We start from the raw sequence: 26,468 nt of genomic DNA on the forward strand, positions 1-26,468 counted from the left end.
TACAGTCCTGGGGGAATGACGAGCTGAGCAAATGTTTAAAGACTGCCTAAGTGGTATACTTTTTCTTTTTTTAGGAGGGGGTACCATTCCCAACAGATTCTGTCCTCCACAGTTCAAGCCAGTAATGGAAAACAGTGAAGATTGAGCTGGAGTCCTTCTCTACTGTTGCATGTAGACTTATAAACAAAACATTGGTCACCTTGTTTTTTAATGTATGGTAATGGGGTCAAACTTTTTAAATGGAACCTGTCACCAGATTTGGTGACTATAAGCTGTGGCCACCACCAGTGGGTTCTTATATACAGCATTCTAGAATACTGTATATAAGAGCCCAGATCGCTCTGTAAAAGATAAAAAACACTTTTCCTATACTCATTAGGGGGTGGTCTGGTCCGATAGGTGTCACTGCTCTCTGGTCCGGCTCCTCCTCTCTGCTGCGATGGCCGTCCTCCTTCTACCAAGCCCAGTATGCATGACGCGTCCTATGTCATCCACACAGGTCGGCATTGTGGTCCTGCATAGGCACACTTTGGTCTGCCCTTCTGAGGGCAGATCTTAGTACTGTAATGCACAAGCGTGAGGAAAGGTTAAAGTCCACCCACGCATGCGCACTACAATACTGTGATGTGCCCCCAGCAGGGCAGATCAAAGTGCGCATGTGCAGGAGCTCAGTGCTGGCCTGTGTGGATGACATAGGATGCGTCATCTACACTGGCCTGCGAAGAAGGAGAACAGTGACCACCACGGAGCAGCAACACCATCGGACTGGACCACCACCTAGGTGAATATAACAAAAGTGTTTTTTACATTCTACAGAGCTGCCTGGGCTCTTATATCCAATATTATAGTAGAATATTCTAATAGAATTCTGTATATATTAGCCTACAGGTAATGGCTGCAGCTTATATGGGACAAATCTGGTGATAGCTTCCCTTTAAGAATATTTCTAGTTTTGAGGCATGTTTTTTGAAGGCTAAGTACACATGAGTGTATAAAAAGGTCTGAGTTTTTTCCAGAAAGAAATGGATTATTTTTCACCGCGATGTCCGTTTCTTACATCCGAATGGCATTCATTTTTATACATCATCAATCAATAAAATTTACAAGACCAAATACAGTTCCCTATTTTAAGATTTGTAACTTATCCCACAAAATCAGATGCTCTATAGTTGATTTGTATAAAATCCAAATGTTTGGCGAACCCAAAGACATGAAAGGGAGACTCTAATACGAAATATGGAAGATACTAGTGCATGCTGCATTTTTTTAATGTGTGCATTTGGTTTGCGTGAAAAAATATTCTTCTGATAACCTAATTGAATAACATTGGTCATAGTGCTGTCGGTGAGATGTCAGTATTTTACACTGACATTACTCAGCCTTAAGATATAGACATGGGAACGTTCCCTAATATTGGGGTGTAGTATGCAAAACTTCCACCGCTCTCATTACTGATAGATTGCTACTTCATAAAGGAATAGTAGTATGGATGTCCATGGATAACTTTAGCAAACATATTCCTTACAGCAAAAAAATGATGAAAAAGACAATCCCCAGTCATATCAAGGATCAGCTTTTCTGGTGAAAGTCATAATATGATCTGATTTTACTATGCAGTGACATGGAAACTCTCATGTAAGTTTCGAGGAATTGTAACCTTTTGTACAAATAAGACTAAAGTTACTGTATACTGAGTACACTCTTTACAAATGATGTTAATTTTACTGTGGCCCTTTCAAAAGATTAACATTATAGACCTGGGACCCCAAAAAAGTGCACACCCATCATGTATTTAGTTTAAATGTGCAGTACTGGGAAGTTGGCAGGTTTGCATGTAAGTCATTATGTTATCTGCCTCGATCTACAGATGTATCTCAGCCAGCCTTTTGCTTTTTTTTTCGCTTTTGTAATCCTCAATGAAGCCGGCTTCCTTTGGCCTTCGCCTCTTCTTGGGTTTCCCATGGGGTCCTTTCACATTGGATATATTTTCATGGCCTTCCTTTTTCTAGTATAGCATCAAACAGAATGAAGGAGCCGGCTCAACAATGCTACACAAGTCCTACAGGTGCCTTCAGTTTAGTGGATGGACTGCGATCGGTTTCAGTTGGCTATTCAGTAGACTAAGGGACGGCTTATTCACTGAGTCTTTAATCCATTCAATCAGCCAACAAGCTTTGACTTTCTTCCATCTCATTCCGATTGCTTTAAATGTTGCACTTTCATGGTTCATACTGTTAAAATTAAAAATTCCTAATTCCAGAGTTACGATCCAAGGTTAAGTTTCGGAGAAGCATCATTCATTAAATATTATCAGTAGTAACATGTCTTAAAGAGTTACTTGTAAATATTTTGCAGTTGGTTAAAACATCACATAAATCATATATATTATTATTGGGGGATTGGAAGTGCAGCTGCAGGGAGAATATAAAGTAATATTTTCCCTGTAGCCTTTTGATACCCGTCATTGAAGCAGTAACAAAGTTGTGAATAGTGAGCTCTCAGTATATAGTGAGTATGCAATAATTATGCCCTTGATCCTTGACCAAGCACTGACTATTCACAGCCAAGACGCCAAACCAATGACTGGTACTGAGCTGCTGCAGGGAGAATATCACATCATTTTCTCCCTTTAGCCGCACTTCTAATTAGACAACTACACATCTTTAAAGCTGTTTTAACCTGCAGACTTCCACTATGGTTGCAGATAAATACCATTTTTTTATTTTTTTGGGGAAGGGAGGGAGGAATTGTTGACAGATTCCCTTTTAAGCAGTGCCTAGTTGAAGATGCTAAGTCCCAATTATGAAATTCCCTTTATTTTGTTATAATCGTTCTCTTTTAGTTGAAGGAATGATGTGGTATAAACCTGCCCTGACAGATGATAAATCATACAGATGTATACAAAAAAGTGGTTTACTGATCTACGCGTTTCAAAGTCTATGACGTCTTCCTCAGGATCACAGCCCTATGTATGGCACAGATAGGTCAATAGAAAGGATTTAGCAGGATCATCACTCAATAATCTGGATCCACAGGTGCCGGGATGAAGTGGCTGGCGTCCAAAATTCAATTCAAGAAAAAGATGAAGGAATCCCGCACATCGTTCCTCATAAAATTCTTCAAGACTTTATTCACACATTAAAATTCTTCTTTAATATTGCGTATTCCTGGCATCCAGCCCAGCCTTATGCGTTTCGGGCATATGTCCTTACTCATAGGCATTATGAGTAAGGACGTATGTCCGAAATGCGCAAGACGGGTCTGGATGCCCGGAATACACAATTTTAAAGAAGAATTTTAGTGTGTCAATAAAGTCTTGAAGAGTTTTATTAGGAACGGTGTGCGGGATTCCTTCATCCTTTCATGGCACAGATAGGTGATCCTGAGGAAGAAGTTGTAGACTTCGAAACGCGTAGATCAATAAACCACTTATTTGTATACATCTATACAATTTATCATCTGTGAGCAGCGCAGGTTTATACCACATCATTCCTTGGACTAATACCGGCTTTCTCAGCGAATCCGGTTAGATGAGCATATACCAGCATTATACATCCTTGTATTCCGGACAAAACCCTATTGCGCTGTTTCTCTTTATTGAGCAATCCTTTTTTTTTATGTAAAACATATTGAGTTCAATAAAAAAGTAAAGAATTTTTCATTTATTTTATTTATATTTTATTCATTTTGTGGCTTTGCAAAAGGCGAAAAAGTGCAGCATCAGCGATTTATATTAATGAACGCTATATACTCGGCTTAAAGTGGTTTGAATTATTAAAGCATGAAATTCTGGAGTTTACTGGAGTGTTCATGCAATCATACATTCACTTCCATTTGTGCTTCCTTTTAAAACAAGAGAAAATACATATTAAAATCCCGCCATGTGAAATATTAGTGGCATAGAAAATAAAGCAATGGAGTTTACTTACGCCATGTTCGCTGAAGAGTTTTCATTTTTGCTTGCTCTAGAACTTTTTTTTTCAGTTTCGTTGATTTTTTTTTTTTTAAAGCTATGTTTCCAATTTCTCAGTTCTTGTCCCTTGGAAAAAAAAGTTAGTTTTTTTTTTAGAAAAAATATATCACTCAATATTTACTTACCTAACCATATACAATATTGATCTAGCTATGATCTAAAGCTATACTGAATCTCTATTTGAGCAATTCATCAACTTGAGTAAAGCCAGATTTATGAGCAGGGAAAGCGGTAAACCTCTTCTGAGAGACACACATTGCTGTCTGTCAAAATTAGGCAGCAGAAGACTCAAGAAATGATGTGGCAAAATAGTATTAAATATACTGAATGAAAGGTTAGTCAAATATTATATTCTTCACAATTGAGCCCAAAGATAAATCTCATACATTGCACTTCATGGTAATTTTTAATCAAATAAACAAAAATTGCTTAAAATTCAATTTTTCAAACTTTTCATTGGAGGACGCGTGGGAAAAAGGCTAAAAAATTGTTACAAAATAATGGGCATACCCAAAGTTTTTTTACAACTCAGCTGAAGCATACACCAAAATTGTAACTTATACAGTACATAGATGCACCACGGATACAATCAAGCTCTAAATACACAAAGCCAGTAATTTGGAACCCATGCAACACCTTGTGTGCCTATAATTACATAAGAAGGTACTTTGAAAATTTAAAGAGGTTGTCCATTGCTAGGACAACGCTTTCTGATTCCACGTTTCCCCCAGGTAAACAATAAAGCCTATACTCACCTCCCGTACTTTATTTACCTCTATTTTGACTCTCTTTTAGAATATAGTATTTTTTTTCTGTCAGTCTCTGTATGAATCTGACTTAAACAGCTTGTCCACTGCAGGGACAACCCCTTCTGATTCCCCAAGGTAAAATAATAAAGGCTATACTCACCTCCCGTACTGGAGTCATTCCAGTGTTGTCCAGGATCGCGGTGCTGGGGCTTACGTGGGGTTCTGACATCAAGTAAACCCTGCGTTCAATCAGTGCCAGCTTCGTTCTCCCTGCCTTTGGACCAAATGAGTTAAATCAGCAGGAAGTGAGTGCAGTGGCTGCGTTCATTTCCTGTTGATTGTTCGTTTGGTCCAAAGGTAGGGAGAAGGAAGCTCGCCTTGATTGGACATGGGGCTTGCGTGAAATCACCACCCCACATGAGCCCTGACACTTTGAGCCCGGACACCACTAGAAGGGCTCCAGTATGGGAGGTGAGTATAGGCTTTATTATTATAACTTGGGGAATCAAAAGGGGTTGTCCCTGCTGTGGACAACCCCTTTAAGTCAGATTAATACAAAGACTGACAGAAAAAAAAATACTGGTATGTTCTAAAAGAGAGACATTGCTTCTAGGGCAAAATACCTCTGTAGTATGGCCCTACGTAGAGGCATTATTTGTAATCATCTGGTGCCTACCACTTTTTGGTGGCAGTTACACTGTTGCATGAAATCCTTGAAGACCTTGGTCACAGTAGCAGAAGTTCAGTAAACAGAGTCCCATAGAGCTCCGGTTATTACTTTTTATAGCTTGTTACATTGTTTGTCATAGGGCGTGAAAACTTACAGAACACAGCTCTAACGCCTCCTAGAAGATCAAAAATAGACTCCTCAAATAACACAAAAGATGTATCATCACAAAAAAAACCCCATTAAATTAGGTTTTCACCCTTTGATAAGATTCATTTAATTTTTTATATTTCTCTCCAAAGTTTGTAGTAACGCTATGTTGACCTTGATAACTACTCATATTTGACTAATGTCACTCATTGGCATTTCTTCCGATGTCGCCATTGCAAATCTTCTTTGACAGCTGTCTGGCATTGTCTATCTAAGCTGACCATTACCTACAGCTGGATGTCATCTGCTTACTTGTGATACTTGAGATCATGGTTTTCAATACGATTAATTGAACCCAAGAGAACAAATAACACAATGATGATAGATAACTCCGCGGCTTCCATAGAGATTTCGAAGTGGCTCCTACAAGTTGTTAAAAACACTTTCCACATTCCCCAGGAGAACATCAACAGTTCTACTGAGGAATCTAAAATAATCTTTTGTAGACCTATCTAGTCTCATAGAGAACATTGGATAGCAGCAACAAAAAACTTTTAGACATTGCAAATTGAGAGTAAACATCTTAAAAATGTGCCAAATATATGAAAGTGTGCTGTTTAATAAATGTTGGATATCTTTAGGTTGTCTGGTCTAAACTTATGTCCTAGCAGAATGAACAATATCTAAGGAGAAAAATTAAAAATTAGCTAACATATCGAATGTTAGCCTAAGTTTACCTCCTCTATAAGTTGGCTAAGGCCCCTTATAGACATTACATCAGTTTTTTGCCGTCAGTCACAATCCGTCGAATTTGGAAAAAAACGGATCTGGCGACTAATGTCACTGGATCCATTTTTGGCATTGTGACAGATGGCCTCACGTTTCATCTGTCGTTTGACGTATCCGTCAAAAATTGTTTGTCCGGCCAACGGAGATGACGTTTAGAGTAACGTTTTTGTCTACGTCGAAAAATCGGACATTGGTAGAATGGAAGCCTATGGGTGCAGGATCCGTCGTAAGCCATCAAATGATAGAATCCGGCTATGGATTCCGTTTTTTTTAACTGAGCATGCTCCAATTACTATTTAGCCCCCAGCTAGTCAGATTTGTCGAAAAACGGATCTGTCACATCTGTTTTGCCACAATCTGCAACGGATCTGTCGATCTGTCTAGAAAACGGATTGTGACTGATGGCAAAAAAATGATGTGTGAAAGGGGCCTTACATTGATCGCTTAAGTTATGTCAAGTTGTGGCACAATTTTAGAGCACTGGATCACAATTTAAGCTATATCTATTCCACTTCCAATTTTGGATAGGTCCCACCACCTAGTCAAGCATGTGCAAAAAAAGTCCAAAACAAATTAATATAGAGCAAATTAGGTGAGAAGTCCAGCAAATGTTGCTTTATAGTTCAACTACGTTGTGCCCTTGTTTAGTCCAACGTCTTTTATGAGCAATGTATATGACAGGCATCACAAGGAATGAAACAATGCTTTGGGTATGTGACATGTTAATCTATAGTGTGTATTGCAAATTTGTATTGTATATTTTTATTTTACTTGAGCTGTGAATTATTTCTGGTTATGGACAAATCTGTTTAAGTATCTTTGGAATATTCAAGTTCAATCTATTGAGGTCCCAACAACTTAGAGGACTTAAAGATCGACTGCTAATGTCTTGGTGTCAAATACCTCTAGTTTGGCTATTTTGGCGGGCGGCACAATGGGGGTCTACACAATACTAGGCAGGTAGTTTAAATGTTATTTATGAAAAAAATACAAAATTGGTATTCTATATCCGTAAAAAAAGATGTATATTGGGAAAACTTTAAAAACATATGGGAAGAAGCAGGGCGTGTGGAGACGATGGCCTTTTTGCGTATGCACACTCTTCAACCGGTCCCACCAGAAGGAGCCCAATAACTCATCTGATCTTAAAGCATAAGTGTGAGCAATGCCAAATTTGTTTCTCCTTTCTCACTAGTTTAAATGTTATCGCTACAAATGAGCATCTAGATAGATTTGCGGGACTCCAATCCATCAGTTGGGTCAGTCATCTCTGGCTGGAGGACACCATGCTCACGTATCTCTTACATTCTGGGATCTCCAACACGGCTTTTGAAAATCTGAGAGGGTGCAACATCATCACTGTGGTGTAAAGAATAGATGACACAGTGCCAACAAACACACTGCTGAGGATCCTGGAAGATATGTGATTTGTAAGCCTCCATTCCAGCGGCCAGAGACCCCTGACCTAGCTGATGGATCAGAGTCCTGTGAATTGATCCGCCCATCGCTAGTTATTGCCGATCAGTGTACATGGTGAATTCATCAGCAGAATAGTGCAAAGTGCTGGAGTTTAATAGTGGTTGTAACTCAATCGATACAGAGACCAGCAATGTACATCATCTAGACAGACATGTGAGTGCTCAAGCCAGTCACTGGTCCCATGGCTGATCGGTTAATCACAAGAACGTCTGGCCAAAACCAGAAGGAGACTGGTATGGGAATTTGGCAGTACTAGAAGAACAGGGGGGTGGGGGAATCAGTAAAGTAACCATTTTTTCTTATACTATCTTAGAGTATTCTACATGACTTCTTTTCCGGAAATTCCAGTAGAACAGATATGGTTCCCAGCATGACCACCTGGCCTGAAAGTCATCCTCAGGTTCTTTATGGTCCTTTCCAAGCACTTTAAAGCCTATTCCCTTGTTTGGGGCTCAAAACGATTTTCAAGCCATTGGCTGTGTCCATAAAATGCATTTTGGTTTATTTTTGGAAAAATATTGCGAAGACTTAAGACAATAATGTGGTCAATTAAAGGAATTTCACTGTCCTCATGGAGTTTCAAACACCACCTGGCACCACATGGCACTATGTTACAACATTATTACTGTAATATAGTGTAAATATCACTAATATTGTCTTCTAGAAAAGAGGCTGCTAAATTTTGGATACTACGTCTTATGAAATATGCCATAATTTATTTACGGAAAATGACGCTTTACAAAAACTCGATAGAATGATGCCAACTATGTACTGAGCTGATGATGTTTATATGGAATCCTTAGAATCTTGGTGAACTTTTGCAATTCTTTAGAAGCACAAAAGAAAAGTGAATTCCTTCCCTGAGAGACTGTGCATTTCATAGGTGCAACAGACAGAGAGAGAGGCCTAAGTGCTGCTTCTTTGGGAATGAAAGCATGTCCTTCCGCAGCGGACTCACTTTGATTCCTATCGACAAGTGTTGAAGTGAGGATCTGCAGAGAACAACAGGCTAGAATCTCAGCCAAGAGGGGTTAAGGATGCCTTTCAGACTATGACCACCCACTTCACCTTATACTTGTCAGGCTCGGCAGCGGCTTTAACCCCTCGCCATCCTGCATCTCTTTATTATGAAACACAGGAAATTAAAAGGTTTTAGAGAGGGGGATGGTATAAAGTCTGCAAGATTGCCAAGTAATATTGTTCTTTTAATGACCTGTGCGCATTTCACTTTATTCACAACCTTTCTTACTTTACTTTTTACTTTTGTTTGAACTCAAGAATAGCAAGCATATTTAGGTTTCACAGAAATATTTGAGGTGTATACATAACTTTGCTTCTATTAATTTGCCTTTCGCAAAAAAAAATTTAAAAAGAAAATAAATGTTAAAAAAATATGATTGAATAAGCAAATAAATGAAAAAAATTGTGCCAAGTCTAAAAAGTTTAGATTTGGATTAGAACATTAAAGCCCAAATCAAATTGTCTGGTATAATATCTTATAACTACACATAGATAGATAGATAGAAGGATAGATAGAAGGATAGATAGATAGATAGATAGATAGATAGATAGATACATGAATAGAGAAATAGATAATAGATGAATGGATGGATGGATAGATAGATAGACAGACAGATAATGGATGGATGGAAGAATGAGTAGATGGATGAATAGATAGATCACAGATAGATAGATAGATAGATAGATGAATAGATAGATAGATAGATAGATAGATAGATAGATAGATAGATGAATAGATAGATAGATAGATAGATACATAAATTAATAGATAGATAGATAGATAGATAGATGAATAGATAGATAGATAGATAGATAGATAGATAGATAGATAGATAGATAGATAGATAAATTAATAGATAGATCATGGGTAGATTGATAGATAATAGATAGATGGATAAATAGATAGATGGATAAATAGATAGATAGATAATAGATGAATGGATAAATAGATGGATGAGTAGATGGATGAATAGATAGATAGACAGATAGTAAATGGAAGGATGGATAGATAGATAATAGATAGATAGATAGATAGATGGATAATAGATAATAGATAATTGATGAATAGATGGATGAGTAGATGGATAAATAGACAGATGGATGAATAGATAGATTGATAGATGTATAGATGTATAGATAGATAGATAGATAGATAGATAGATGATAAATAGATAATAGAGGAATGGATGGATGGATGATTGATGGATGGATAGATAATAGATGGATGGATAAATAGATTGATGAGTAGATAAATAGATCATGGATCGACAGATAGATAGATAGATAGATGGATGGACAGATAGATAGATAGATAGATGGATGGACAGATAGATAGATAGATAGATGGATGGAAAGATAGATAGATAACAGATGGATGGATGAATACATGGATGAGAAGATGGATAAATAGATAGATAGATAGTGGGATAGATAGATAGTCTACGTATGTTGTTCTTCTCTTCAGTGGCCCATACATTTCTCTATTGAACTGTAAAGTCCCCGAGAAAAAGAATGATACAAACATAATGGATTGAAAAAAATGGCAGCAAAGCCTCTATAAAAATGCTTGAAAACCATAATATTTATTTCACAAGGAAAAAAACTATGTAAGAAATGTGTTTAATAAGCCGCACTATATGATCATCCAGCAACTGTCAGCTCCTACGAAAGTAAAAGGAAGGTTTAATGTATTATACATCGTAAATCAGACGTAAAATATTTTGATCAATTTAAAAGAAATGAATCCTTTATGACAACAATGATTTTTTTTTTATTTAATTTTTTATACGTCTACACTATATAGTAAAAGATTACTTTCTGTCTAAAATGAAGATATGTTGAAAATATTTGTGTCACAATTTACATATCATCTGCAGAAATATCTTTTCTTACCCTTTGTTCAATCTTTACTCACTAAGGTCGAATCTTTAGGAGCATTGAACCATATTGGACCATGTTACGTTTACTTGCTTGAGTATGTGAATTCCCATTTCCTTCTTTCTTACTTGTTCTTATGTTTTAACTATAAACTTTTAACTTTATTAATTTTATATATTTCTCTATTTTTTGTGTATTGAAAGGAGTGACATTACAACAATGATTAAAAAAAAAATGTGATATTGAAATTTGTCACCTATGTTTAGTAGATAGAAAGTAAACTCAATACCGGTGGCTATTCTTTGGGGTCAGCAGAAGGAGATAAGATATGGCTTATTTGTGAATGAGAGCTTGACTTTCACAGAACAGGAAGTTCGTGTGAATGCAAACAGAATGGCAGGAGTCAGAGCAGTGAAACTTCAGCCCCCTCTAATCTGATAAAGAATAGACATTGTATGTAACACTGACAGGGCGACTCCACTCAAAAACTCCAAGGAAAGGTAGTTAATCAGCCGATAACCAGAATGTGTCACAGCAACTTACAAATCTAGAATGGAATAATTTCCTTATAATTTAAATTACAAAAGCTTTTTGGCTCCTTTCCATTCTGTGTTCGCCATCTTCCTGTTTGTTTGTAATCTTCATTGTAAAAGTATCCTTTAATCATAAAGATGAACTTGGATGAACTTTTGTTCTAAAGTAAATAGAGAAATTTGTTCTAAATTTTTGCCCGGTTCGCTTCCATTATGACTGTACAAAAATATATGATTTAGTTTCAAATTCAAAATTGTGAATTATTTATAATCAAATTATAACATTTTAATTGTTTTTATTTATTTTTTTATTTTTTTAATCGTCATTAGTCATTTTATAATAACATTTTTTGGCCTTTAGAGGTAATGACTGGTTTATGAGAAATGTTTTTGGTAGTAAATTCTAAGAATAAAATTTCATTTAACCCCTTAACACTAGAAGTCCCAGAGAGGGGTCATTTAACATTTCTACCATTGGAACCCTATGGAGCTCGAAATTTCTGGGACTTCTAGTGTTAATGACAAATGACGGACATAGCATAACATGAGTGGGAGTCAGTTCCCGCACCATGACGTGCTATGTCCACCATGGATTTAAACTGTCACTGTGTGACCGGCACAGAAAGAGGTGCAGGGACACATTTTCTTGGTCCCGCTCTATAATCGGTCAGTCAATCTGACAACAGTCACAGCATTATCGTGCGAGAGCTGATGAAATATCAGTACCTCCCGCATGATTACTGCTGGAGCACATCACGACTGACACCCAAGGTCCTGTGGTAACAGCCAGGGACGGTGCCCGCACCGCCCATGCCTAGTAAACCCTTTAGATGCCACAATCGATAGCGATCACAGCATTTGAAAGGTTGTAGGGAGGTTCCCTCTCTGACCTCCATTGACACCCCTGTGACAAAATTTGTCACAGCACCCAGAGGTCAAATAATGACCTCCTGGTGTGCCAGGTATGGTGGCGTTAAGACATAGAAGGGGGGGGAGGCAAAGGTGTCTTATCACTTTTACAACATGGTGTAAGGCATTAAAAAAAATCTGAATTTTTTTTCATTCTGCATACCAAAAAATGAAATAGTAAATGATCAAAATGTTGTGTCCAAAAATAATACCAATAGAAATGTCAACTCTTCCCCAAAAAACAAGCTCTCACGTGACTCTGTTGCAGAAATATAGAAAAATGATAGCTCTCAGAATAAGGTGATAGTTGGCAAGCATAAAAAAATATGAACTTGGTATCACTGTAATGACACTGACCCGAAGAATAAAGCCGTCTAATCACTTATACCGCATGTGAAAGGCGTAGCAAATAAATGTTTATTCTGCCACCCAAAGATCGCAGTAAGGCTCGGCTCACAATTATCCTGCGCTATTTGCTGAGTACTTATATTGGGGTTTCTGTGTAAATCTATGAATATATGATTCAGACAGAACCCAAGACAGAACTTTCCCTATGATAAGGCAGATGGAGACACTTTAAACTCTCTTTGGCCTTTGATAAAGCCATACCCATCTTTTTAGGTATGCATAAAAGTGCAGTTGACCACCTTTTTTGTGCATATCTTGAAAAGCTGGATACAGCTGAGCAGAGGCCATGCAGAGTCCACAGTATCCTGATGCCTCATTAGCAAATTGATCCATCTGGGTTTCACATGAATCAAGTATTTGGTAGATTTAGATTGAAACCCTGGTGTTAGTGCTCAGCATAGAACATCGGATAAATGTGTACTGATCCAAAATGATGCGTATCCCAAAATGCCATCTATAAAAGCTTCTACTCAATCCACGACAAATTAAGCCTCAACACATGGTCATCATCTGGCAATAGAAATATAGGGGGCTTCCACATTACTGGTAGAACAAAGGGTCTGGAAAAGCGCAATGGCTCCCCCCAAAAGAAATTTAGCAAAATCTGCACTCCAAATCCAAATGACCCATTCCCTTCTGATCCCACAGTGGGCCTAAACCGCAGTTAGTGTCCACGTGTTTGGTATTACTGTAGTGAGGAGAGCCTTGCTTAATTTGCAGGGAGCAGGTCTCCAGAAGCTCAAGCTGGGCATAATGTATGGGCACAACAATGTACTGGCCACTTCAATGGCAGATTTCCATTTTCACTCTGCAATATCCAATGCTGTTTGTTTCTGGAAAACACGCATGGAGTCAAAATCACTACTACACCTGTAGATGAATTCCCAGAGGGGTGTAATTTACAAATCAAGGTCACTAGAGAGAGGTTTCTGCTCCTTCCCTTCCTAGTCTCACCGTGTGAACAAATGGTACTATACAGTCACATATGGTGTATTGTCACATTCATGAGAAGTTATGTAACAATTATACAGTCATTTTTACCTGCTTATCTTGTGAAAATGTAAAATATGGGGCTAAAACACTATTTTAGTGGTACAAATTCAATTAATTTTTCTTGACTGCCCAATGGCATAACATTTTGTAAAACATATGCTCAATGTACCGCTATATGATTTCATTGATAGGTGTAGTTTATAAAGGTCACTTATGAGGGTGCTGCTGTCTTGACACCTCAGAGGCTCTACCAACATAGGACCTGCAAACCATTCCAGCCAAATCGGCACTCCAATATGGCGTTCCTTCCTTTCTGACCTTTGCATTGTGCCTCAAAAGTTGTTTCTAATCACATGGGGTATTGCGGTACTCAGAAGAAATTGTGTAACAAACTTGTAGTCCATTTTCTCCTGTTACTCTTATGAAAATTAAAAATTTGGTCTTCAGCATCATTTTTAATGAAAAAATATAATATTTCATTTTCTCGGCCCAATATTATAAAATTCTGTGAAACACCAATGGGTTCAAGATTCTCACCACACTCCCAGATAAATTCCTTGAGGGGTGTAGTTTCCAAAATGGGGTCACTTGTAGGGGATTTATACTGTTCATGCACATCAGCAGGTTGGCAAATGTAACATTGCGTCCCCTAGCTATTCCAGCCAATTTTGCACTCCAAAAGTAAAGTAATGCTCCTCCCCTTCTTGGCCCTGCTGTGCATCCAAACAGTAGTTTTCCACCACTTATGAGATATTCCTGTACTCAGGAAGAATTGCACACAAATTGTATGGTGCATTTTCTCCTGTTAAACTTGTGAAAATGCTAAATTTGGGTCCAAAACAACATTTTTGTGGGAAAATTTTGATTTTTTTTTTTTTTAATTTTCTTAACTCACTGTCATAAAATTGTGTGTAGTATCTGGGGGTTCAAGGTACTTACAACACATCTAGATAAATTCTTTCAGAGGTCTAGTTTACAAAATGGGGTCACTTGTGGGGGGTTACCAATGTTTAGACATATCAGGGGCTTTGCAATTGCAACATGGAATCCGCTATTAATTCCATCCAATTTTGTGTTCCAAAGTCAAATGGTGCTCTTTACCTTCTGAGCTCTGCCATACACCCAAACAGTAGTTTTCCACCACATATGGGGTTACGGTGTACTAAGGAGAAATTGGACAACAGATTGTATGGTGTATTTTTTCCTGTTAGGCCCGTTTCACACATCCGGCATTTCGCCGGTTTGCCGGATCTGGCACACTCCAGTACAGTGTAAATACAGTACAATGGCATCACGGCAAGCTCCAGTAACATGCTCCGGTCACATGACAGCATGTGACCTGAGTTTGCAGAAATGCCATTGTACTGTATTACACTGTACTGGAGTGTGCTGGATCCGACAATTTGGCGAAATGCCGAATGTGTGAAACGGGCCTTACCCTTGTGAAAATGCAAAATATGAGGCTAAATTAACATTTTTGTGGGAAAAGGTAACATTTTGAGTTTTTCCTTCCACATTAGTTCCTGTGAAGCACCTGAAGAGTTAATAAACTTCTTAGATGTAGTTTTCAGCAGCTTGAGGGGTGCAGTTTTTAGAATATCACTTTTGGGTATTTCATGTCACCTAGGCCTCTCAAACTCACTTCAAATGTGATGTGGTCCCTAAAAACTGGTTTAGTAAATTTTTTTGGAAACATGAGAAATTGATGATAAAATTTTAACCTTTCTAACTTCCTAACAAAAAAACCCAAACCTTGTTTCAAAAATGGTGCTGATGTAAAGTAGACATGTGGGGAATGTTACTTATTAGCCTAACTGGTTTAAGAACGTAAAAATTAAAAAAATTAAAAATGGTGACATTTTCAAATTTTTTTGCATTTTGCATAAAGTGACACTGGTCAAATATAAAAAAAAAAATGAGGCGCAGTCATTAATGTACAAAGTGGCTTGGTCCTTAAGGGGTTAAAAATCCCATTACCCATTATTTATTTTTAAATAATATTTTACTATATTATTAATAGTTATAACACGTAATACATTTTGCTAATTGTTTTCCAGACAATTATTGTATGTCAAAATTTCAGAAAAAGAAAAAAAGTAAAATTGAAGCAAATTCAGTTTTGTTAGATAAATACAAATAAAAAAGACTCAATAGAAAGGACAAAGCTTTTGGTGATGTGCACAGTGATTTTTTTTTTACTGTAGATTTTCTGAAATAAATCCTCATTCCTTCTCACATTTTGGCATCAGAGAATCAGATTCATTAAAGAGTCTGTGAAATGAAATTTAAGATGCAAATGGATGGTCAGAATGGGACTTCATGGCTAAACACAAGGCTGGGAGCCTTAATGCCAAGGATTGGATGTTCAATGAAGTGTACTGTTCATGCTGTAGGATTGCATATCGTATTCTAGCCCATGGCCGGAGAGACGGATTCACATGCGGTAGCCGGATGTGTAAGGCATTCTTCTCAAATCCAACTGTTCATCCTATATCCTAAGCGACACTAAAGTTTCTTTCAAACTCCTAAATCTGATAATATAAAACAAATTATTTATGTCCTATGAAAACACTACAGACACTATACTAAAAAGCAGTAAATAAATAAGGGTAATAAATAGGGAGGAACAAACCCGAATGGTAAAGTCCAGAGTTCCTACGGGATACCGGGTTTTCGAGTCTCAAGCGGGCTTTACACGCTGCGACATCACTAGCATTTGCTGGCGATGTCGAGCGCGATAACACCCGCCCCCGTCATACGGCCGATATATGGTGATCCCTGCCGTAGCGAACATTATCATTACGGCAGCGTCACACGCACATACCTGCTCTGCGACGTCGCTCAGGCCGGCAATCCGCCTCCTTTCTAAGGGGGCGGTTCGTGCGGCGTCACAGCGACGTCACATGGCAGGCGTCCAATAGAAGTGGAGGGGCGGAGATGAGCGGGACGTAACATCCCGCCCACCTCCTTGATTCCACATTGCCGGTGGAGGCAGGTAAGGAGATGTTCATTGCTCCTGCTGTGTCACACACAGCGATGTGTGGTGCCGCAGGAATGACGAACAACATCGCTAATAAACAAAAAACGATTTCTTGTTTCAGGACAACCTCTCCGCGGCAAACGATTTTGACCGCTTTTGCGATCGTTTAAGGTCGCTCCTAGCTGTCACACGCTGCGATATCGTTAATGATGCCGGATGTGCGTCACAAACAGCGTGACCCCGACGATAATTCATTAATGATATCGCAGTGTGTAAAGCCTGCTTCAGACTCGAACAAGGACTTTAAAAAAAGTTCGGATGCTATTGATATGCTAATAAAGTTTGTTGAAAGGCTGCAGTGCAGCCAATCAACAAGCTTTATTGCATAGGGAAGATGTCTGTACGTTGCTGTGAACAATTATGAAAAAAAATTACATGGGCTCTGCCTATTTTTGATAACCTTTATTTCTGCAGGTCAACGCATTTCAAAGACATATCCGTCTTCTTCATCAGAACAAAAACAAAGGAACAATACAAATTTTTGTCCTGATGAAGAAGACGGCTATGTCTTTGAAACACGTTGTTCTGCAAAAATAAAAAAAAGGATTTCATCACACACTTTTGGACTCATGTGGTTTCTAGTGCAGCATTAAACCCAGATATTTTTTATCCCTATTGTTTTTTCCCCTTTCTTCGGGGCTGTTGCTGACCATTTGACATGTGTATAAAGGAGTTGTGCCTGACACAATTTCAGCAGGTGAGTTTGCCTTTGGCACCCTATCTGTGAAATCTCATACCTGGTAAGACCCTATGTGCGCTTTCTCTTCCACAGACAAATACCGTATTTTTCGCTTTATAAGACGCACCTGATTATAACAGGTACCCCAAATTTGGTGAAGGAAAAGAGAATTTTTTTTTAATGTTAAATGGGGTCCATCTTATAATGCCAGTGTCCGTCTAACAAATCATATAAGGTATATGTCCCTCATAGCCCCCCATCCTAAAATTAGCCCCCTTAATCTGGATATGGCCCCCTTATATTGAATATAGTCCCCTTGTGCTGGCACACGTTCCCCTGTGCTGCCTATGGACCCCTATGGATTGCATACGTTCCCCTGTGCTGCCTATGGTCCCCTATGGATTGCATACGTTCCCCTGTGCTGCCTATGGCCCCTATGGATTGCACACGTTCCCCTGTGCTGCCTATGGTCCCCTATGGATTGCATACGTTCCCTTGTGCTGCCTATGGTCCCCTATGGATTGCATACATTCCCCTGTGCTGCCTATGATCTCCTATGGATTGCATACGTTCCCCTGTGCTGCCTATGGCCCCCTATGGATTGCAAACGTTCCCCTGTGTTAGATATCGCCCCCATGCTGCTGCCCATAGTAAAATAAAACACTCTTTCCTTACCTCCTCCAGCGCTGATCTCCCTCCTGTCTCCCTCCGTGCTTCTGTTCCTCCACTTCCTGGTTCTTGCTGCCGGTCATGTGATCGGCAGAGCAGAGTGATCTCATCTCTGCATGTCTGCCTGATCACAGTGGAAGCAGGGACACCGGGGAGAAACGCTGGAGGGACTAAGTAAAGCTTTTTTATTTTAGAATGAGCAGCAGCCTGGGGGCCAAATCTAACACAGGGGGTGCATGTGCCATCACAGGGGCGCGCAGGCTCATATAATATGCACCGCTGCCCCAGCCCGTCACTGCGGTGGGATTTCAGCACCATGGTGGTGGACAGCAGCTGTGCATATTATATGAGCGGGAGCAGGAGATCAAAGGCTGCAGCCGGCAGCTTCACCTGCCCCAAGCAGCGCTCCAGAGCGGACCCTGCAGTGTGTGTATATATATATATATATATATATATATATATATATACAGTGCCTACAAGTAGTATTCAACCCCCTGCAGATTTAGCAGGTTTGATAAGATGCAAATAAGTTAGAGCCTGCAAACTTCAAACAAGAGCAGGATTTATTAACAGATGCATAAATCTTACAAACCAACAAGTCATGTTGCTCAGTTAAATTTTAATAAATTTTCAACATAAAAATGTGAGTCAATTATTATTCAACCCCTAGGTTTAATATTTTGTGGAATAACCCTTGTTTGCAATTACAGCTAATAATCGTCTATTATAAGACCTGATCAGGCCGGCACAGGTCTCTGGAGTTATCTTAGCCCACTCCTCCATGCAGATCTTCTCCAAGTTATCTAGGTTCTTTGGGTGTCTCATGTGGACTTTAATCTTGAGCTCCTTCCACAAGTTTTCAATTGGGTTAAGGTCAGGAGACTGACTAGGCCACTGCAACACCTTGATTATTTCCCTCTTGAAGCAGGCCTTGGTTTTCTTGGCTGTGTGCTTTGGGTCGTTGTCTTGTTGGAAGATGAAATGACGACCCATCTTAAGATCCTTGATGGAGGAGCGGAGGTTCTTGGCCAAAATCTCCAGGTAGGCCGTGCTATCCATCTTCCCATGGATGCGGACCAGATGGCCAGGCCCCTTGGCTGAGAAACAGCCCCACAGCATTATGCTGCCACCACCATGCTTGACTGTAGGGATGGTATTCTTGGGGTTGTATGCAGTGCCATCCAGTCTCCAAACGTCACGTGTGTGGTTGGCACCAAAGATCTCGATCTTGGTCTCATCAGACCAGAGAACCTTGAACCAGTCTGTCTGAGTCCTCCAAGTGATCATGAGCAAACTGTAGACGAGCCTTGACATAACGCTTTGAAAGTAAAGGTACCTTACGGGCTCGTCTGGAACGGAGACCATTGCGGTGGAGTACGTTACTTATGGTATTGACTGAAACCAATGTCCCCACTGCCATGAGATCTTCCCGGAGCTCCTTCCTTGTTGTCCTTGGGTTAGCCTTGACTCTTCAGACAAGCCTGGCCTCGGCACGGGTGGAAACTTTCAAAGGCTGTCCAGGCCGTGGAAGGCTAACAGTAGTTCCATAAGCCTTCCACTTCCGGATGATGCTCCCAACAGTGGAGACAGGTAGGCCCAACTCCTTGGAAAGGGATTTGTACCCCTTGCCAGCCTTGTGACCCTCCACGATCTTGTCTCTGATGGCCTTGGAATGCTCCTTTGTCTTTCCCATGTTGACCAAGTATGAGTGCTGTTCACAAGTTTGGGGAGGGTCTTAATTAGTCAGAAAAGGCTGGAAAAAGAGATAATTAATCCAAACATGTGAAGCTCATTGTTCTTTGTGCCTGAAATACTTCTTAATACTTTAGGGGAACCAAACAGAATTCTGGTGGTTTGAGGGGTTGAATAATAAATGACCCTCTGAATAAGCTTTTCACAATTTAAAAAAAAAAAAAAGAAATAACATTCTTTTTTGCTGCAGTGCATTTCACACTTCCAGGCTGATCTACAGTCCAAATGTCACAATGCCAAGTTAATTCCGAATGTGTAAACCTGCTAAATCTGCAGGGGGTTGAATACTACTTGTAGGCACTGTATACACCCCCTCCCCCCCGTATATTCGGCTTATAAGACGCACCCCCTACTTTCCCCCAAAATTTGGGGGAACAAAAGTGCGTCTTATAAAGCGAAAAAAAAGATAAATATTTTTGATAACCAGCACAGGTAAAGCAGACAACTACTGGCTGCAAGCCTCAGCTTGATTAGCGTTTTTGGAGCGTTTTTGTGCCATACATTTTTTTAGTAAAATCAGTGGCTAAAAGGGCTAAAAAAACACAGGAAATAAATGCAGCAACAATTGACATGCTGCTTTTTTTCTGCACCCAAAATTGTAAGGAAAAAAGAAGCAACGTGCGCATAGCACTTCAGAATTCTAATTGACATTGCTGACATAAGGATAGATATGCAGATACAAAAGCAGCATGTGCACAGAGTCTTAAGGTTTGGCATACACATTAGATGGCTGTCCGTCAATTGCTGCTTCATCTGATCGTTAATATGGCAGCCATCTCAGCCGATTCTCGCATGAGAGGGCTCACTCAGTCGAACGCTCCTGTGTTTTCTATGAGAAAGACGCCGGCTAACATGAGGGTTAGTGGCTTATCTCAAGGACAACAGTGTGTCAGCCTGAAATCAGACATGCATGATTGATACCTCTCCCGACTAATAGTCGGCCAGCAAGCCCATACAAATTAGGATGAACCTCTCAATAGCGGTGATTTTAGCCAACATTAGTTCAATGTATTTTGGACTTAGGGAACAACCTCTTCAAGACTATGTCATGAGGTCAATGGAGTAAATGTTATTATTATTATTATAGCGCCATCAATTCCATGGCGCTTTACATGTGAAAGGGGTATACATAATAGGGACAAATACAATAATCATAAACAATACAAGACACAGACTGGTACAGGAGGATAGAGGTCCCTGCCCGCGAAGGCTCACAGTCTACAAGGGATAGGTAAGTATACAGTAGGTGAGGGTAGAGCTGGTTGTGCAGCGCTGTATCAGACTGAGGGTTACGGCAGGTTGTAGGCTTGTCGGAAGAGGTGGGTCTTCAGGTTCCTTTTGAAGCTTGTGAAGGTAGGCGAAAGTCTGATGTGTTGAAGCAGAGCATTCCAGAGTATGGGGGAGGCACGGGAGAAATGTTGGATGCGATGATGGGAAGAGGCGATGAGAGGGGAGTAGAGAAGGAGATCTTGTGAGGATCAAAGGTTACGTGCAGGTAAGTACCAGGAGACTAGGTCAGAGATGTAGGGAGGAGACAGGTTGTGGATGGCTTTGTAGGTCATGGTTAGGGTTTTGAACTGCAGTCGTTGGGCAATGGGAAGCCATTGAAGGGATTGGCAGAGAGGAGAGTTCGGGGAGTAGCGGGGGGACAGGTGGATTAGCCGGGCAGCATAGTTTAGAATGAATTGTAAATCTGCAATGTTATACCACTAGATACTAGTAGGTATTTCCATTTTGCAGTCATAGTTCATCTTTTAAAAAATTACAGTTTGGTTTAGGCTGTACTAACTAATTTTGGTGCTTGATGGTCAGTGGGAGGTTTAGATGGCCAATTGCTCTTTGGAAGTGCTGTAGCTGTTCTGCTCTGACCCATAAGTCAAGTTACGGGATCACCAGTGAGGTCGAAATTGAATTAGGCCTCTTAGATATCAAGCGCTTGGAGAAAAGAAATGCACACTTGTGAGCGAAATCAGTTTCTCCAAACGTTTGATATCTAAGAGGAATAATTCCATTTGGACCTCACAGGTGATCCCATAACCTGACCTTTGTCTTAGCACTTTATAGTAGTTTTGACAGTATTATGTATTTCTAAAAGTAGAGATAAGAGGCATTGAATAGTTTCTCAGATGATGGAGAATTATTATGGGCTGTTTACCTACACACAATAACAATACCTTAATCTTATACTAATTGTTGCAAGCAAATGTATTGAAATTTTTCAATTAATGAAATCAATCAAGCAACCAGCTCCATGTCTCGGGGTATTTAACCAATTTGGAGATTAATTCAGATGGTCCTTTCCATGAACATTACAAAAATAACATTGTTTCACTGAAATAAGCAGCCTGGCTGGAAAGAGAGGAGCTTAATTGTCCGTCATGGGTGACCTGTTCTGTGTCAGGCTAATTGGAGTTACACCATTTAGCAGCTTTTAATTGAAAGCACCTTCCATTTGTGTGCTGTTGGTGGGGGTGACAACCTATGCTCGGATCCCATAGTGTATGATTTCTAAAAATATGACTTTAAATGCACCGCGCTGATAAATACCCCTTTTACAACTGGTTAGCTCACTGCCCACGACTGGATATAAAAGAAATCTGTTTGATTTCTGCTGATTCACCGTATGCCACGATTTTGTCGGGCTGCTGTTATTAAACCAACATTGATTAATTGCATAATTGACTACCATTGTTGAGAACAACAGTGAAGACTAATTGGAATGTATGAGGGACAATTATGAGTAATTGAAATCAATTAATAGGTGATTTTCTTGATAGAGTGTATATAATGGGGAGGAGACTCTAATTACAGTTCAAAGTCTAGAGAGGAAAGAAAAACCTAGAGGAACGATGTAGATTGAGTAATAGGACTGTCGGACAAAGGAAACTTGTATCTGTACAGTAGATTGAGGGCTATTATGTAGATGAAAGACAGCGGGCCAGGACTGAAAGCACACGGCACTTGTCTTTGTGTTCGAAGGATCACTACTTTTCCATGAACGATGGATGGGCATAGGGGTCTACAATAGCTTTGACTAAATACACCTTTAGAGGGATTTACATACATTGCCCCAAATGAAATCTACAATGGTAAACCGGCTACATATCATGTAAATAGTGTATTTTGTAAACAGACAAAAAATTGTGGCACTGAATTTTATTTAGGAAGACAGTTTACCAAAAAATGCCAAGTCTATCCAAGGCTGCTTCAAAATGTCTCGTGTTCATGGTCCACGTTCTCCAACAATACGATTATTTCTGAATATTATTCACTGTAGTTATTAGTGTAACTGAATGACGACTGTCCTTTTTAACTTATGAGTTAATTTATCAGCATCTTATGAAACCCATGGACCGTCTCTCTAATGAACAAATAAAACGCTTTTGTGGGGATATTCTGATGGGTGCAATCCAAAGCAAGGACTTTCTTCTACCCAATACAAGCTCTGTGTAGATACTCCAGACTCCAACTAATATTTGAGGGTGATGATTCGGAAACCGTATATATGAAAAAAATCCGAAACTCAATTGCATAAAGAAAAAGTTATTTTTTATTATTGAAATCCAAAAATCAAGGTGTGTCAAAAGTAACGTTTCGGTCTCTCTTAGACCTTTGTCAAACATACACACCTACTTGGTGTTTAGTGGGAGTATGTAAGGAGCAGCAGTGCTGTGGCAGTGCGAGTATATTGCTGTGGGAATGTGGATCACTTAATTCAATTGAGTGCCGGATTTTTTTATCATATATTGTGTATGTTTTGGGAACCTATCTGTGCAACAAGAATATGTAGTGCCCCTGAGACCTGCAGGGTACTACAAGGTTCTGCATCCCCACCAGGATGCAGGGCTTACCCCCTTAGGGACCCAGAATCCCAGTGCCGGTACTACCAAAAACCCAGGTAATCCCAGTTTTCCCCAACAATCCCCCCATACAATGGTACTTAGCTAGGTTGGGACCAACGGATGGCCACCTAGAGGTGGAGCCACTCCAGTCCACTAGTTGACCAGGTGGGAGGGGAAGACTGTGGAGAGTAGTCGGGAGACAGGACACAGAACTGAAGTGACTGCTGAAAGTGTCAGACCACAGGAGTGTGAAGGTGGAAGCAAAGTCACATCCTGACTCGGGTTAATGGTGACCTGATACCCAGGAGAAGTGGTTGCCGGTGGAGTACGGTGGAGTACTCCTGGAACTACGCACCGACGGGGTACAGGGCCCTAGGACAGGAAAGAGCTTCAAGCCGACCTGTTAACACCTGCACAGCAAGGGGTCCATCAAGGACCTTTCTGACCCTAAAGAAACCAAAGACTCGGTAGCAAAGGGAGAACAGGGGACAAGACCAGAGACTCCAACCCCAGAGGGTTCACGCTACCGTCAGGCGGACAGAAGTGGACAAACCACAGAACAGGGACCCTCAGTGTTCTATACCATGGGGACCCACTTACCAGAGACAGGTGCAGGGGAAGAAGGTACCAGAAAACCAGACTGGCACTGGGACAAAGGGGACCTGGTGGTGAAACCAGCTCGCCTCGGGCGACCAGTTAACATATGCAGAAAGTGAGTAAACCAGATGCACTGAATACTTGTATGGACTACATGCACCATACACCCTCTGGTGCAAAACCCTAATTGCGGAGGGTCTACCATTCTAGCTGGCAATACCACCGGCCACAGTAGAGACATTTTGCAGCTGCGGCTTCCTACACTTAGCCGCGACACCGCAAGTGGTGTCACAAGTGAACATTATCATATTCTCCCCTATAAATATCCCCATTACAAAAAGGGCCCAGGGCACAGAACCGGGTAGCGGCACCACCGTGACATCCCCAAGAGAGACATTGCCCGGAACCGAGTACCCCATATTCCTGGGTGCTACAAATAATTTTCAGGACTGCCATATTTTTGTTGAGAAACAAGATTAGGAGAACCATCTATCTTCTGCCTATGAGACTCTCTTTTAGCCAGCACAAAGGCCCCGATTTATCAAGACTGGCGATGTTCACCCATTGTCTAGGTGAGTAGGTGTGTTAGGGTACCTTCACACTTAGCGATGCAGCAGCGATCCGACCAGCGATCTGACCTGGTCAGGATCGCTGCTGCATCGCTACATGGTCGCTGGTGAGCTGTCAAACAGGCAGATCTCACCAGCGACCACTGAACAGCCCCCAGCCAGCAGCGACGTGCAAGCGACGCTGCGCTTGCACGGAGCCGCCGACTGGAAGCTGCGGAGACTGGTAACTAAGGTAAACATCGGGTATGGTTACCCGATGTTTACATTAGTTACCAGCGCTGTGTGCAGAGAGCAGGGAGCCGCGCACACTGAGCGCTGGCTCCTTGCTCTCCTAGCTGCTGTGCACATCGGGTTAATTAACCCGATGTGTAATGCAGCTACATGTGCAGAGAGCAAGGAGCCGCGCACACTGCTTAGCGCTGGCTCCTTGCTCTCCTAGCTGCTATACACATCGGGTTAATTAACCCGATGTGTACAGCAGCTACATGTGCAGAGAGCCGGAGCCGGCAGCACAGGCAGCGTGAGAGCTGCGGAGGCTGGTAACTAAGGTAAATATCGGGTAACCACCTTGGTTACCCGATGTTTATCTTGGTTACAAGCTTACCTCAGCTGTCAGACGCCGGCTCCTGCTCCCTGCTCGCTTCATTTGTCGCTCTCTCGCTGTCACACACAGCGATCTGTGTGTCACAGCGGGAGAGCGGCTTTGAAGAAAACGAACCAGGGCTGTGTGTAACGAGCAGCGATCTCGCAGCAGGGGCCAGATCGCTGCTCAGTGTCACACACAGCGAGATCGCTAATGAGGTCACTGCTGCGTCACAAAAAGCGTGACTCAGCAGCGTTCTCGGCAGCGAGCTCGCTGTGTGTGAAGCACCCCTTAGAGTTACGTGTTCCTGATTCATTAAGAGGCACATACCACCTAAAGAATAAAGGGCATCTAACACTTCTAGGTTCTGTGCAGCCACTCCATACTTCAGCTAATAGTTGATGGTGCTGATTTGGGGAACCTGCTATCTTCTACCCGTGAGACTCTCTTCTGGCCAGCCCTAAGGTCCCAATTTATCAAGACTGGCGATGTTCACCCATTGTCTTGATCAGGAGGTGTGTTAGGCGGGCTTTACACGTTGCGACATCACTACCGATATATCGTCGGGGTCACGTCGTTAGTGACACACATTCGGCGCCGGTAGTGACATTGCAATGTGTAAATCCTAGGTGCGACGATAAACGAGCGCAAAAGTTTAAAAAATCGCTGATCTGTGTCACATCGTTCATTTCCATAATGTCGTTACTGCTGCAGATACGATGTTGTTTGTCGTTCCTGCAGCACCACACATCGCTGTGTGTGAAACCGCAGGAACGACAAACATCTCCTTACCTGAGTCCACCGGCAATGCGGAAGTAAGAAGGTGGGCGGGATGTTATGTCCCGCTCATCTCTGCCCCTCCGCTTCTATTGGCCGGCCGCTTAGTGACGTCATGTTGACGACGCTATGACGCCGAACGCATCTCCCCCTTGAAGGAGGGATTGTTCGGCGGTCACAGCGACGTCGCCAAGCAGGTATGTGCATGTGACGCTGCCATAGTGATAATGTTCGTTACGGCAGCAAGCACCAGATATTGCATGTACGACGGGGGCGGGTGCTATCGCCCTCGACAACGCTAGCAATTGCTAGCAATGTTGCAGCGTGTAAAGCCCGCCTTAGAGTTAAATGTTCCTGATTCATTAAAAGGCACACGCCTCCTAATGAATAAGGAGCACCTAACAAGTGGTAC

General features: G+C 41.0%; 1 protein-coding gene across 7 annotated transcripts in view; it reads left to right on the forward strand.

Moving 5' to 3' along the window:
• PRDM16 (PR/SET domain 16) overlaps positions 1-26,468 on the forward strand; it is an 869,912-nt gene that overhangs the window by 630,676 nt on the left and 212,768 nt on the right. The gene's annotated exons all lie outside the window — the stretch shown is intronic.

The sequence above is a fragment of the Anomaloglossus baeobatrachus genome, chromosome 11 (assembly GCF_048569485.1).
Source record: "Anomaloglossus baeobatrachus isolate aAnoBae1 chromosome 11, aAnoBae1.hap1, whole genome shotgun sequence".
Taxonomy (NCBI): domain Eukaryota; kingdom Metazoa; phylum Chordata; class Amphibia; order Anura; family Aromobatidae; genus Anomaloglossus; species Anomaloglossus baeobatrachus.